Source organism: Pteropus vampyrus, unplaced genomic scaffold, assembly GCF_000151845.1.
Source record: "Pteropus vampyrus isolate Shadow unplaced genomic scaffold, Pvam_2.0 Scaffold56, whole genome shotgun sequence".
Lineage (NCBI taxonomy): Eukaryota > Metazoa > Chordata > Mammalia > Chiroptera > Pteropodidae > Pteropus > Pteropus vampyrus.
In genome coordinates, this window is record NW_011888837.1 from 4,682,574 (window position 1) to 4,696,417 (window position 13,844).

At 40.9% G+C, this 13,844-nt stretch overlaps 1 protein-coding gene and 1 long non-coding RNA gene across 4 annotated transcripts in view; one reads left to right on the forward strand and one right to left on the reverse strand.

Moving 5' to 3' along the window:
* Nucleotides 1-1,866: 1,866 nt before the first annotated feature.
* Nucleotides 1,867-3,866, reverse strand: LOC111739983. The gene is made up of 3 exons (XR_002780432.1): nucleotides 3,777-3,866; nucleotides 2,797-2,941; nucleotides 1,867-2,459 (listed from the first exon to the last, which is right to left on the reverse strand). It is a non-coding gene; the product is annotated as an uncharacterized LOC111739983 (long non-coding RNA).
* A 106-nt stretch (nucleotides 3,867-3,972) lies between these two features.
* Nucleotides 3,973-13,844, forward strand: part of SHROOM3 (shroom family member 3) — a 163,705-nt gene continuing 153,833 nt past the window's right edge. For 2 of the 3 annotated variants that reach the window (XM_011360573.2, XM_011360574.2), the window contains exon 1: nucleotides 3,974-4,223. The gene's annotated coding sequence lies outside the window, so the exon portion shown is untranslated. Of the gene's footprint in view, nucleotides 4,224-13,844 lie in introns of all 3 variants that reach the window. The other variant, XM_011360570.2, reaches the window with a different exon arrangement.

The following is a 13,844-nucleotide window of genomic DNA, read 5'->3' on the forward strand; positions in this document are numbered from 1 at the left end:
TGCTCCAGATGCTTGGTACTCAGCCATGATCAAAACAAACATCTCCGCCCTCATGAAGCTGACATTGTTCTGAGCAGAGGAATGATTAATAAACATAATACACATGAAAATTATACAGTATGTTAGAAGGTGGTGAGTGCTCTATGACAAGAAAGCAGTCCTGAGGCCAACAGGCCGTCTTTATCTCCTCCACTCATAAAAGTCTCTCAATTCTTCCTGGGAATACTGAGGACGAACTTTTAATTTTTAAAAATATACTCTATGAAAATACTTTGAGCTTTTGGAGCATACCATAAAAATACAAGGCCTGGCAAGTAAATGCCATACAGGCATCATTCAAATCTACCTTACAGAGTAGACGAATCTACCTTATAACCGCTAAAGAACAGTATAACTGTTATGCACAAACACAGATGCAAAGAAGTGGAAAATGAGTAAGGAAACCACATTTTCCTCATTATTTGGTGAGGCTTTCCCTCCATAGACCACCCCCCACTGCAATCTCTAACCACCAAGCACCCTACAAGGACATGTGCAAATCATTAAGGAAAAATGCCGGTGGAAATCTGGTGCTCTGAAATCAAGGCCATCTATCTTGGTCTGCAGTTTATCAGCAGAGTAACATAAACCTCTCTTGCCTGCGGGGTTGTCTTTTAAAAGGTAATCAGAAGAAAAGATGTGCCTGAATGGATGAGCTACTAACTTTTAGAGAAAAAATAAAACCTTCATATGTTTTCAGAACTCACCATATTAGTACCGGGAGACACTTAGTGATGTTCTAGATTAGAGTAAGGACTAGAGTCCAGAGATGATAAGTAACTTGCTCAAGGTCACTTAGGTCAGTGGCAGAACCAGAAGCCAAGCCCCACATTCTGGTCGAGGGCCTTGTGGGTTCCATGGCATTGCTTAGATCATCAATGCTTCTTTAAGCATGGGTTGCATAATACTGTACAGTTGATTGCCAAAAGAGCGAGTCAGGTAATAAGAAGTCTAAGTTGTTTGTGAAAGCTTTCTAGATTCTCATAGAAATATGAAGTAGCAGCTCTAAAGCAGGACATAGAAGACAGGGCTGAGGGCAGGGTTAAGGAGGTGGAGCATGGTAGGGGCAACAGTGTGGCGTGGATGGTCTGTCTTCTAGGTGAGGGAGCTGGTGCACATAGCAGTGTGAAGACCCTCCTATGCACCAAAGTCACGTGCACTGACTGTGAAGAGTGTCACTTCCAGACTTGAGAACTCCAGACCCCACCGCCCTCCCGTCTGTGAGTGGCTGCCGGCCCACCAAATGGTGATGGGGACACAACATGTGCTGTTTCACTTCCGGTCTTGGGGAAGGTGGGAGAGCGATTGTCCCGCCCACACACTGCTATTAGGGAACATTTGAGCTCTCTCCATGGGCCAGGCTCTGGGCTAAGTGCTTTACTTATATCGTCACATTAGATAGGGTCTGTCCTCACATCAGATAGGGTCTATGGTCAGTCCCAATTCAGAGGGGAAAAAAACCTGAGGCATAGAGAAGTTTAGTAATTGGCCCAGGCTCACAAAGCTGGTGAATGCCAAAGTCAGATTTCAGATTCTCTTTTGTAGAGGGCGGTGGTTCAAAGTGGGCTCTGGAGTCAGATTACCAGGTGTGAATCCCATTTCCACTGCTTGCTAACTGTGAAGTGTTCAGCACATTCCCTAACCTCCCCACGCCTCCCTTTTCTCCTCTGTAATGTTGTAACAATAATTATAGTAAAATTGTGGTGATGATTAGAGAATGTAACATAGTAACTACTGATAAATAGTTAATTACTAGTAATGTTATAGTTAACTATAGTTCAACTGCAGGTTGAATCAAATGAAAATGCTATTCTGGAAGACCAAAAATTGTGAAATATTGACAATTTAATATGGTTCAGTCTAATACTAGATAGGTTTCCATACTTCGTAAGTATAACAATGGTTCCTTATTCATCTCATAATTTGTAAGGACAGGTGATTTAATTGCTTCAATATATTTTTTTTCCTTTACTTGCCTGCTTGTTATAGCTTCTCTAAAGAATTACATAGAGATATTCTCTCTTCTAATGTAACATAGCACCCATGAGTACCTACATAATATACACAGTACAATCCACCAATCTGTTGAGGCCATTGTTACAGAAAACTTGGAGGAGAATACACTCGAAGTGAACTTAAGACAGGACAGAGCTGAGCTATGAGGACATTATTGGTGAAATGCAGAAGGAGCAGAGTCCTGGCTCCTTTAAACCACTGTTAATGTTCTGCTGTTTGTGGGAATGGCATCCCCATTCTAAACGGCTAATTGTGATAAACAGATGTCAAGCATAACCAGTTGTCATTTGCACTGTGGAGATGCACTGTGGAGCTCCTGGTCAACAGTGGGAGCTTAAATTTGACACATTCAAAATTAATTTTGTAGCCTGGCGGCTCTTGAACTCTGGCTTGGTGAGAGCAGCCTGTAACAGAAAAATATGCAACTCAGTTGTGGTGTTTGGGAGGTTGTGGGGTGGGGGAGGAGAACATAAAACTGAGATAAGAATTTTGCTTACAAAAAAGAGAAAGAAGGCTACTTTTGAAGGAATGCATGGGGCGAGATCTAATGGGAGGTTTCTCTTCTGAAAGATGATTCTCTGTCCCGCCCCACCATAGTTGCCATCCCACACTTGCCTCAGTCCTATTTCCTTAGATTTCACATTATAGGAATATAAATAGCTCCAGAATTCAAGTGGAACATCCCGAAGAGACAGTTTTCAAGTTAATACAGGAATGCTCTTTAGATAAAATTAGTCTCACCTTTGAAATATAATGACATCTTCGAGGATGCTTTAAACTTGCTTCATGAATGGAGATCACTACTGTATTTAGAGTATAATGTTTTCTGTGATTTCAGAATGCTGCTGCCGTGTGCGTGTGTTCCTTCTCCCTCTTCTTTCCACATCTAAAAAATAATCTGCAATTCTTTTAAAGATTCTTTAGCAAGGAGGTTTACAGATTATCTGTGGAGCCTATGACTTGTTTTTTCCCACCATAGCAGCTGCAAAATAATGAAAATGCATGTACATACCCACAAACTCAGACACACTCGGAGCCCTGTTTTCTTTCTGTGTGCGCTATTCCTTTTCTCTCTCTTTGTGTCTATGGTTACTGTTAAGCTGACCCCTACAGTCTGGGGCAAATACCAAAACTTGAATCAAGCACTACTTATCCATACAGCTGCAAAGGGATGCAGTTTCAGGGGCTCGAATGATAGATGTAAGGAAATTCCTGTACGTGGTGGCAGTTTAGGAAAACTTTTATGATTCCATCCACAAAGGTGAGCTGCCTGGCACTTCACTGTGCTGAATTTTAAAATGCAGTGTTTTGTTGTCTTGTTTTTTTACAAATGCTGTCTTTATAAATTTTTGTGTCCGAGGTGATTTTTACAATATTGAATTCTATTGTTGGAAACAATGACTGTAGAAAGATTTTTCTTTTTATTTGATTCTCCCTCCCTTTCTCCTGGTTTATGTGAAAAACTATTGCTTGTAAAAAAAAAAAAAAAAAAAAAACCATAGCTAATTAAAAATTGAACTTATTCAGCTGCAAAACAGACCAATGGAGACTGGAGGGAGCGGGGCGGGAGGAAGAGCAGACAGGGCACTGAACAGTTATAGCTGCCAAAATGGTTCATTCTTCCTTACCTTCACTTTAATTGTCATCTTAGTGTATCGTGTTGTTTATGAGTCAAAAAACCTAGAGCTACATTCTTTGGAGAAGGGCAGGAGATGGCTTACCAGTTACCATAGCTGACAAACAGCTTCTCCAGAGGGTGAGGCAGGCATGTGCGTGGACCGGTGTGCCAGCAGCCACTGTAGAAACCGGTTCTCAGGTTCTGGCCGCGTGTACTTCCCCTTCCATCAGGGGCCTGCTGCTGTCAGGCAAGCTGGCTGGTGATTGGCTGGGAGGAAGGCAGTAATCCGACCTGCCCTTTGTACTTGGCTAATCAGGGCAGCCGTTTGATTGCAGGTTCCAAGCAGAGGTGCCTTGGTGGTGTCAGACACCTGTGTCTTAGCTCTTTCCTGGCGCTGGCTCCTGTGGATTCCTTCTGGGCAGGAACTGTGCCACCTCCCCCAAGCCACTGAGCCCCCTTGGTGGGTCAGCTTAGCTCGGTGTCACGCTGGACAGAGATGTCCAACAGACAACTGAGGACAATGGAAATGCCGGCTTAGGACTTCTTAAAGGTAAGTCCCTTTTAAATCAGATATTTCTCAACATTGTTTTCTACATTTATCTTGACAGAAAGGCCAGTGTTGGGAAGGTAAACTAAAGAGAGACAGGGAAGTGATTTAGTTTAGGCCTTTATTATAAAATCACTTGCCTGTTAGTTGTGCTGGCAAAATGATACCAAGGCATTAATAAAGATGTAGGGTCGGGGGCGAGAGGGACTTGACAAATTACTGTAACCCTTTCAGGCACTTGGCACCTCATCGTGTGTTCTTTCCTATTTGATAAGGAGCTCAAGTGATGATAAAATAAAGTAACGTTTAATTAAGTCTAACAAATATCCTATGCGCTAGCTTGTATAGTGACGTGAAGGCAGGCTGAATATCCTGGCTCCTTCCAGTCATGCAACCCCAGGATTTCTAGTCTCATTTTAATTACTGCTTATTTTTAAAGCTGTCTTTAACTTTTTTCTCATGTGATATAAAAAGCAGTTTTTCTTTTAAAGGTTTGTTCAACATTGGGGAATTAGTGAGTTTTATTTCAGCATGGGGTTTGATTGGCTCACTTCACTCATCCTTATGATTGAAAGAAAGACAGATTCTTACTGCAAGCACTCAAATTTGAGTGACAGATGCTAAAGAATATCAAGCCATGATTCTGATTAGACTTAAGCTCTACTGTGATTTCATTTCACTTGTAAGTTGATTGACAAATACGTCAAGGTCCATCCACCCTTTCTTCCCTCTTGGATTGCTAACGGCATACTTACAAGTTCTAGGATTCAGTAATCCAAGGTTGGTAAAAAGGCTAGTGGTTTGGGACTAGTGCTTACACCCCTGCCTATTTTGCTGTGATAGAGAGGAAGTAATTTTCCCTTCAATTTTTATTTTTTAAATGAAAACTTTCTATAAGTGGATAAAGGTCCATTTATAAATCCAAAGAGGTTCTGAGACTACTTTTCCCACCTTTTTAATTCCAAAGATAAGTCATCTTTGTATGGGGAAGGATAAATACCATCTTAGCCTTAATTGCTATCTTAAAAAAATGAAACAAAATACACTATCCATCAAAAAAACCTGTGTCCTGAAAAGATATGGAAAGGAAGAGAGAGCGGGTTGGAAAACCTCTTTATCTCCAGTTCTGAATGATTCTGTTCAAGTAGTAAACAGTAATAGAGAGACAGACAGAGGTGACAAAAAGAGGCAACAAGCATGCAGAAACCATTCACTTATACTCTATGTTAATTATCCTAAAATATGTCTTTTTCTTTTAATGTTTATAGCCAGCTGGAAATTTCCATCTTTCTCAGCTGTTAGCTAACTTGTCTTTATAAAAACATTTTCCTATAATAAGATCAACATGTTAGTAATACTAAATATAAATACTAAAAATGACTGTTTTGATAAATAAAAGCATCAGAAATAACATTACCCATGTGGTAAAATGTGGTCATCACACAAGTCTATGGCAATCGTTTTTAATATAATGTACATGCAAATAGTACAGGTGATATTAATAGTACAGGTGATGGTAACTAAAAAAAATTACACTGGTTGGTAAGTATATTGGTGCATACTACGTGAATTTACAGTGTTGAGGGAGTTAAAGGAGAAATGGACATGGAAAAGCTAAACAAATATATATTTAGCATCGATTTAAATTTCAAAATTTGACCTCCACTTATGAATTACAACCTTGAGTGTGTATAAATCCAAATGATTTCCTGGGTTAAGGATAAGTCATTTTTGTATTCAGAAGGATAAATACCACCTTAGCCTTAATCACTATCTTAAAAAATGAAACAAACCACTATCCATTAAAAACCCTGTGTCTTGAAAAGGTACAGAAAAGAAAAGAAAGCTAGTTGGTAATCTTCTTTTATTTCTAGTTAAACAGAAAATAAAGTCACAAAAAAACCCATGTTTCATATTAAGAGTATAGAAAACCCTTGTGCATATCTGCAGAGAACCATGGGACCCCCAAATATGTAATTTAACATAATTGTTAGTAACTAAGACACACACATATATTTCATTCCAAGACATTATCATTAGAGAGTTAGACTGGGATAAAGGATTAAATATCTTAAATTCATTTTTCCCCAGTGACAATTTTTAAGTCTCCTTTCTGGAGCTGTGGAATGTCTGCCAGGCTCTTCATCTGCCTGAGACGTGGTGAGGGTCCCCTCTGGTGTCATGATAGCACACAATGGGGCACAATAGAGCGCACTGGGCCTCCCCCTCCCAGACACACAGTGTGTGTCCCATTCAGCTATGCAAATGAAAGCTGCCTACGTCAGACACTTCCCTCCCCCATCTCTCCCTCTCTGCCCTTCTCTCCCTCAAAAACAACCCCAGATCTCAGCCTTTGCCCTAGCTTTTCTGAGCTGGAAAGGCCTTTGAACTCAGAGGCTGAACAGCTGTGTGAAACCTTTGCTTTATGTGTTATGGGCATAGGGACCCAACAAGCGAGCTGGGGAACTTTAGCCCTACACATATGGGAAAAGAAGCCGTCTCCTCCATGCCACTCCTCTACAGATGGCTTCATTAAAATGTCACAGGGAACTAGAAACAAGTTGGCACTCTTTGTTAGGCCAAACTGCTAAAAGGCGTATTTAAAAAAAACGATAACAAATAATAAAACTTCCAGCAATCCTAATGTTCACATTTTGGAGACAAGAAGGAAGCTATACCACAGGACAAGTAGATGATTTTGGAAGGCAGGAACCTAAGCAGTCTCAACTCAATGTGCTTCTTAGTTGGAAAGATTAGATTAAAAAATGAACGTCAAATGATGGTGACAGCGCAGTATTTGTGGCATATTATCTGATATCACTAGAAGAAAAGCTCTTAACGAACTCTGTGAACTAAAACTGGTAGGATTGCTCTGACGTCCCGTCAAGCGATCAAGTGAGCACTGGCGTCACACACTTAAGCAGGACTTTGCTTTTACACTCCAGGTCTGGTTTTAAAGTCACAACTCTGGGGATGGAATTTAAATGAGCCCCACCCTGAAAAGCTATGGCTATTTAGAATTACTTGTTTTTTTTTCCCCAAGTACCAAAGTTCCTTAGTGACCAGTAAAGCTACCAGTAGACACTTTTCACCAAAAACAGTAGTGAGCATTCCAGGCCAGCCCTTCTGGGGCGGTGGTCCCAGCAATTAGACCCCCGAGGTTCAGGCCTCCAAGTTTCTCCCTTCTCTTTCCCCTGGAGCAGTGGAGGCTGGTCTCACTGACCTGATATTTATGCAATAATTTCACAGTTGTTTATTAATCATGGCTCATTAATTCCTCTATCAGATGCATGTAGGTCAGTGTCATTATCCCAGTTTGGAAGACAGAGAAAGGTGAGAAAATGGAATGGTTTGTCCAGCAGCGCCAAGTTAGTGACAAAGTAGAATTTGAATGCCATGTAGTCCTCCTTCCCTTTATGTCTTTCTGTCAAAAGAGAAATCAAGAATCCTTTAAACCTCTCCCTCAGCAATCCCGTCTGGGCACTGAAAATGCTACAGTTCAAAAGAATGCTGCTCTCTTCACCGGATCACTGTAACTGAGAGGGGCTCAGAGCCTTACAAATAATGAAACGAACTGGGCGTGGAGTGTGGTGTGCATTCATGTGTGTATGTGTGTGCATGTGTGCATGTATTCACGCACATGAGTGTGTGCCTGCATACACATTTGTGCCCAGAAGCCCTTCAGAAGAACTCAGAACCCCAGGGGTGTGTTGGTAAAGCTTGTCTAGAGCCTAAACTGAGATGGACAGCAACTCCTCTGCTATGGCTTTTTCCTAGAGAGCCCTGATCATTCATTTATAACAAATTTCAACCCAGGCCCCTTGACACAGGAGGCCGGCTGAGGAGCTGCGGGTGAGCTAGTCAGAAGACGGCGGCCTGCGTCGCCCCGGAAGGTATTTCAGGAATGTTAATGGTATGCCTGAGTGGAGGGCTTCAGAGCCCAGAGCTCGGGCTGAGAACTGCTCTGTAGCCATCTGTTGAGGCCCAGAAGTCTCATAGCAACAGCTTCTCAAGAATGGTGCTTTTTTTTTTTTTAATTAAAATTAACACAAAACCAAAAACTGCTCCAGTGCTCAAGAAGAATCGGGACAGAATTCGGATTCTTTCTACAGGATGATGAGCTTTTAAGGAAGAAAAGCCTCCACATCTTTCATTCCCATTCTTTAAATGAGCAATTTGTACTTGGTTTTGAGGTCTTCATTTTTTTTTCTCCCCAGGGGTAAAATTCTTTTTTTTTTTTTTTTTTGGAAAAAAGGTGGAGGTGAAACAAGTTTTTAAAGCTGTGGAGAAATAATTGGCAAAAATATGGTTAAGAAACAAGCAGGCAAAGTTTTGAGATTTTCCTGGTGTTTGTTGCTCTTAGCAATCTGGTCAGCAACTGCATTTTTTCCTGTGTAATAATGTGATCTTTATAAGCCTGATGTTTAATTAGTGACGTGAACTTCAGACGAAGGCACTGATTTTACTGGGGTGATGTATAGGCTCCAATATGAATCTCTTGAGTCTTTATAACAGTTGACCTTAGAAAAAGAGCGAGGGGAAGTGATACTGGTAGTTTTTTATTTTTTTAATCGATGAGGCATTAAGTTAGCTATTAACAAAAACTGCATTTGTTCTCCAGGATAGAAGACCCTGTAAAATAATCAACACCTGAAGCCTAACTAGCAGCTGTGTATACCGGGGCAGGCACGCTAGCCAGAGACAAAAGGAGTACATTCTATTCCAAATTCTACCCCTTACTGGGCAATTTTAGGAAGGTACACAACCTCTTAGAGCATAGTTCCTCATCTGCAAATTGGATTTCTACATTGTTAGGAAGGAAGGTTAAATATAATCACATAAAAGGAACTCTGGGAAATGTTTCTTGACTCTGAATGGCATCTATAAAGGAGTGTTATATGCTGTCATTCTTGCCATTGTCCAACCCTGGGAAAATATTTTCATGAGAACTTTTATATTCTCTTCATTTTTTAGTTTGGCATTTTTTAGTTTCCCTCAAGTCTTACCAAATAAAACTTCCCAACAGTCACAAAATATTCCAAGTGATTTTGCCTGCACATGTGTAATTCTTGAATATAGTACACACATGGAATAATTCTTGTTTGCTATTGTGTACTTCTACTCATGAAGTTTTATTCAGATCTAATGTATTGCCCCTCATGGTCCAGGGTGATGCCACTAACCCTCAGGAAAAGGATAGGGACTCTGAGTTTGGTTTCTAGAATGTGGGTTCCTAACAGAGTCTTTCTAGGAAAAGGAAAAGCATGCCCACTTACCCTCTCTGTACCGGATGTCTGTTTAACCAATAGGTGTTTATGGAGTGCCTATCACGTGCCAGCTGTGTTTCTAGGTGCTGGGTTTAAGGTCACGAACAAAAATAGACAAAAATCCTTGCATTTGTTACCTGTCAAGGGAGACAGGTAACAAACTCCCAAATAAGTCAGTTGCATTGAAGCTTATCAAATGATAACTGCAATGGAAAAACAAAAACATAAAGCGGGGAAGTATGGTACACAGTGGCAGGGGGACATCATAATTTTCTAAAGGGTGGTTGGAGCGGGCCCCACTAAGAAGGTGATATTTGAAGGAAGGCTTGAAAGAGGTGAAAGACTGAGCCTTGAGGTGAGCTGGGGAAGTGCACACCAAGCAGAGCTGAGCAAGTGCAAAGGCCCTGGGGAAAAGTGTAACTGACACCTGTGGTGAGGAAGAACCAAGAGACAGTGCAGGAGAGGCGAGGTCAGAGCCTCTAGGCCACTGGAAGGCGTTTGGCTTTTACTCGGAATGACTGCTGTGAGAACTGACTTCATAGAGCTTATTGCAATGTTTAAATAAAATAATTAGTGTAAAGCCTTTAGCACGGTGCCTACCACATAGAAATCTTCCCTAATTGTTTAGCTATTGTCCATTGGTTTATTGTTACCACTACCTAGGATTTAAAGATAGAACTATGTGAGCACACAGAAGAGAGCTTAGTTCTCATCAAAGCTGATTATTCTTATGAGAATTAAATTCCCAGCCTTGGCTTCTTAAGTATTCAATTCTATCACCTAAGAAGGTCCCCATTCTATATCTTCACACATACAGAGAGAAAAACTTAGTTTTTAAAAACTTGCCTTGTTTAAGCTGAACCATTGTTTCCATTATGAAAGTACTAAGTCCATATTCTCTACGGACAGGTGTATTTTGATACATTTGGTTTAAATTTCAGCTACAAAAGTCCTGTTGAATTCCTCTGAATTCACCTGGTATTGCAATGTACTGGTGTTTGAGTTTTGATATCGATACCCTTCTGGCCACAGGATTCCAGGTGGGGTGCAGCCTATTGCTGATAAAATGAAAATAAGGAATCGATGTCTTTTCCAGAAAGCCAATCTTGCTTCAAGAACCCACTCTCACAATGATCTTCCTAGATACCCCTCTGAGTGTCTAGATTCTATTGATCTCCTTTGAACTTGAAAGGTTTGGCTCATAACTCATATACAAGTTATGACTTGCTCAGAAACTAGAAGAATCCTTTTCTCCAAGAATTTAAAGACCAACAGAATTGGGGTTATCCTTGCTCCATAACCAGGATAAGTGGTTTGGAAACAATAAAAGGAAGTACTTGATGATAACTAGAGATGATCAGTAAAGGAAAAGGCTGTCTCAAAATGTATACCCTCATCAGTGAGGATGGGTAACCAACAGGCAGAGAGTTTATCAAACATTTAGATGACAGCTTAACTTCTAAGATGTCTTTCACATTTGTGGTTCTGCTTTCTTCCAAGATCTGCTTATTGAAAGCTAAGTTCTTCAGGAAAAGTTACCTAAATTCTCCTTCACCGACCTCTTAGTTTAAGGATTCTGAGAGCAAAAAACAAGTGATTGTGGAGGCTCTATTTTACTTAGTGTGGGTGATCCGGGGAATCATCCTCCAATAGTGGTTGACCTTGGCCCTCGTGCCTGGAGTCTCAGTGCTCCCCAGTATTGACAGTGCTGCGCCCCTGTTTGCAGATTCCGAGGTTAGCATGTTGTAATATCACCACTGCTTGCTGCAAAGTTGCTCGGGTTATGATCAGTGGGTACAATAGACTATAGCTCACTTTTTCTTTTGAATAAATACTTATATTATACTTACTATATTCTACATGATTTATAAAAAATGCTCTCAACAACCCTATGACAAAGCTACAATTTTAATTCTCATTTAACAGGTTCAACAATTGAGATACCAGTTCAGTAACTAATCTAAGGTCACACAGTGACAGCTGGGATTTAAACCCAGGCCAGTATCTGCGTTCTTAACTCCTACAGTGGATATGCCCACAAAATGCTTTGTGTAGTCTCATGCACCTTTTTCATTTGTTGTAGCTTTCCTATTGATTTAGAGAAAAAAAAAGTGATCTGGCAGATCATTACACTTTATTGCCCTCCATGAGGGCAGAGAATGTAATCTATTGATACCCAGTGCCTAGCATAGTGCCTGGGGCATGGCAGATACGCAAATATTTGTTGAATGAGTGAAAGAATAAGGGTGTGACATGAACAAACAGTAATAAGGCCATAGAAATGCCTCCCTGATCTCACAGAGCCACAGAGACATATGTGATTGCAGGATGTCACTTAATGCAAAAAACTTTGACTTTGAAAAGTTAAAAAATAGGATAAATGAGAGATGAAGATATAATGGGACAATTATTTGAACTAGCATCAACAATTTCATCCCTTATTAGGTGCTCATTGATATTTTAATTAATAACTCACTTCACACTGAAAATAGTGCCTGCCAAAAACCCCAAACTAACAGTTGCCATGTGACAATTTGGGAAGGAGCAAACCAGGGAACCATGAATTCCACTAAATTAGGGTTGTAATGTGGGGTTTGGACTCAGTGCATTTCACGAATGGGCATTGAGACTCACAGATTTATTACAGGGTGGAGAAAGAAAGCCTGAGTCTGGCCAATGCCATTGCCTGAAGGAACATTTGGGTGCGGTGAACGTAAGCCCATGGAGACCAGCTGAAATAAAAAGAGAGTTCTTTAAAAAGATATGAGGGAAGCTTGTGAAATCTAACTGCAGGAAGCCAGGAACACTTAAAAGTTTTACCTAATAATTAAGTCAGAAGGAATCAGAAGCCTGAGTGTGAGTTCTCACCTTGGCATTGCTGAGTTTGTGACCTTGGAAAAATTATTCAGTGTTTCTAGACCTTGTTTACCCATCTGAAAAGTAGGGAATAATGAAAATATCTGCCTTGTTGGATTGTTGTGTACATTAGATGAAGCAATACCCGTAAAGCACTTGGAATACTATCTGACACACAATAGGAAGTCAATAAAATTAGCCTTTATTATGATTTAGAAAGTAGGCACCAATCACTTTCTCACTGGACTGCATAGTCCCTCATTTCAGTTGACTTTGAACATGAGTTTCATTAATCTCCCTATAGACTGGCTTCCCAGAAACATAATTCTAGTGTTAATTGAATGATGTAGTGGTGTCGTCAAGGTTCCAGGTTTATCTCTTTCCATTCTACCACTCTTAGCATGATGATTTTCATCCCCAGGTTTGCCTCTCATGATTACAAGATGGCTGATGCAGCTCAAGGCACCGCCTCCACACACAACTATGTCCAAAAGCAGGAAGGAGTCCAATTTTGTGTATTTGATCAAGAATGAGCAATATTTTCCCAAAAACTCTCCTGCAAAATTTCCTTTGAGTCAGGTATAGTTAGCTAGGGTTATGTCCTATACCTATGCCTAGACTAGTAACTGGCAGGGAAATCAGAGCACCATGATGGATGTAGATCATGAATCATTTATCTCTTGGGGCTATGGAAGGACCCACCTTCCTGAGCACATAGTCATCTGGTACTGCAATGGAATCATAATTATGTTTGTGAGAAAGAAAGGGAGAGTGATCATTGAGCAAACAATCATCAGGGCCTCTCTTAGATGAGCACATGTCTAAGCCAGGCAAGTTGGAGTCCTCCCCTGAGGTTTCATATACGGACTAAGAAAAGGCAGAGCTTTCTTTCTTTTGAAGTGGCTAATAAGGGATGAAGTAAACCTGAGGTTCTTTGCTCTGTGGTTGTTTTCTGTATTACTTGCCCCCTCCTCGCCCCCGCCACACACACACACATACACTGAAGGAGAATCCTATTTGCTGTAGCCCAAAATTTTATTTATAGAGAGAGGGTAGAGAAAAGAAGGGAGGGAGAGAGGGAGAGAAAGATAGAGACAGAGACAGAGGCAGAGACCAAGACACACACACACGTGCGCACACACACACACATACACACACACTTGTGCATGTGTGTGAAGATATGATGCCTGATGTGGTGAGAGTGAGGGAGAACCTGACAATATTGTTCAATCCTCGAGGCCATCTTCATTCTTGGTCTTCCCAAGAGGTTCCCATTTGTGCTTAAATTTCTTTGTGGGTTCAATGTCACTTGTATCGTTTGCAATAGCAACAACACGATCCTGTCTGATGCATTTCCCAAAATTTCTGGGTTTCTAATCTCTCACCTCTAATTGTGTATGGCCCTGGCTCTCCACAGAGCCATCTTTGGGTTCTACTCCATCTATCCTCACAGCTCTGGAGCGTTCATCACTTGACTAACTTAGCCTCTGGGCCCCGGTTC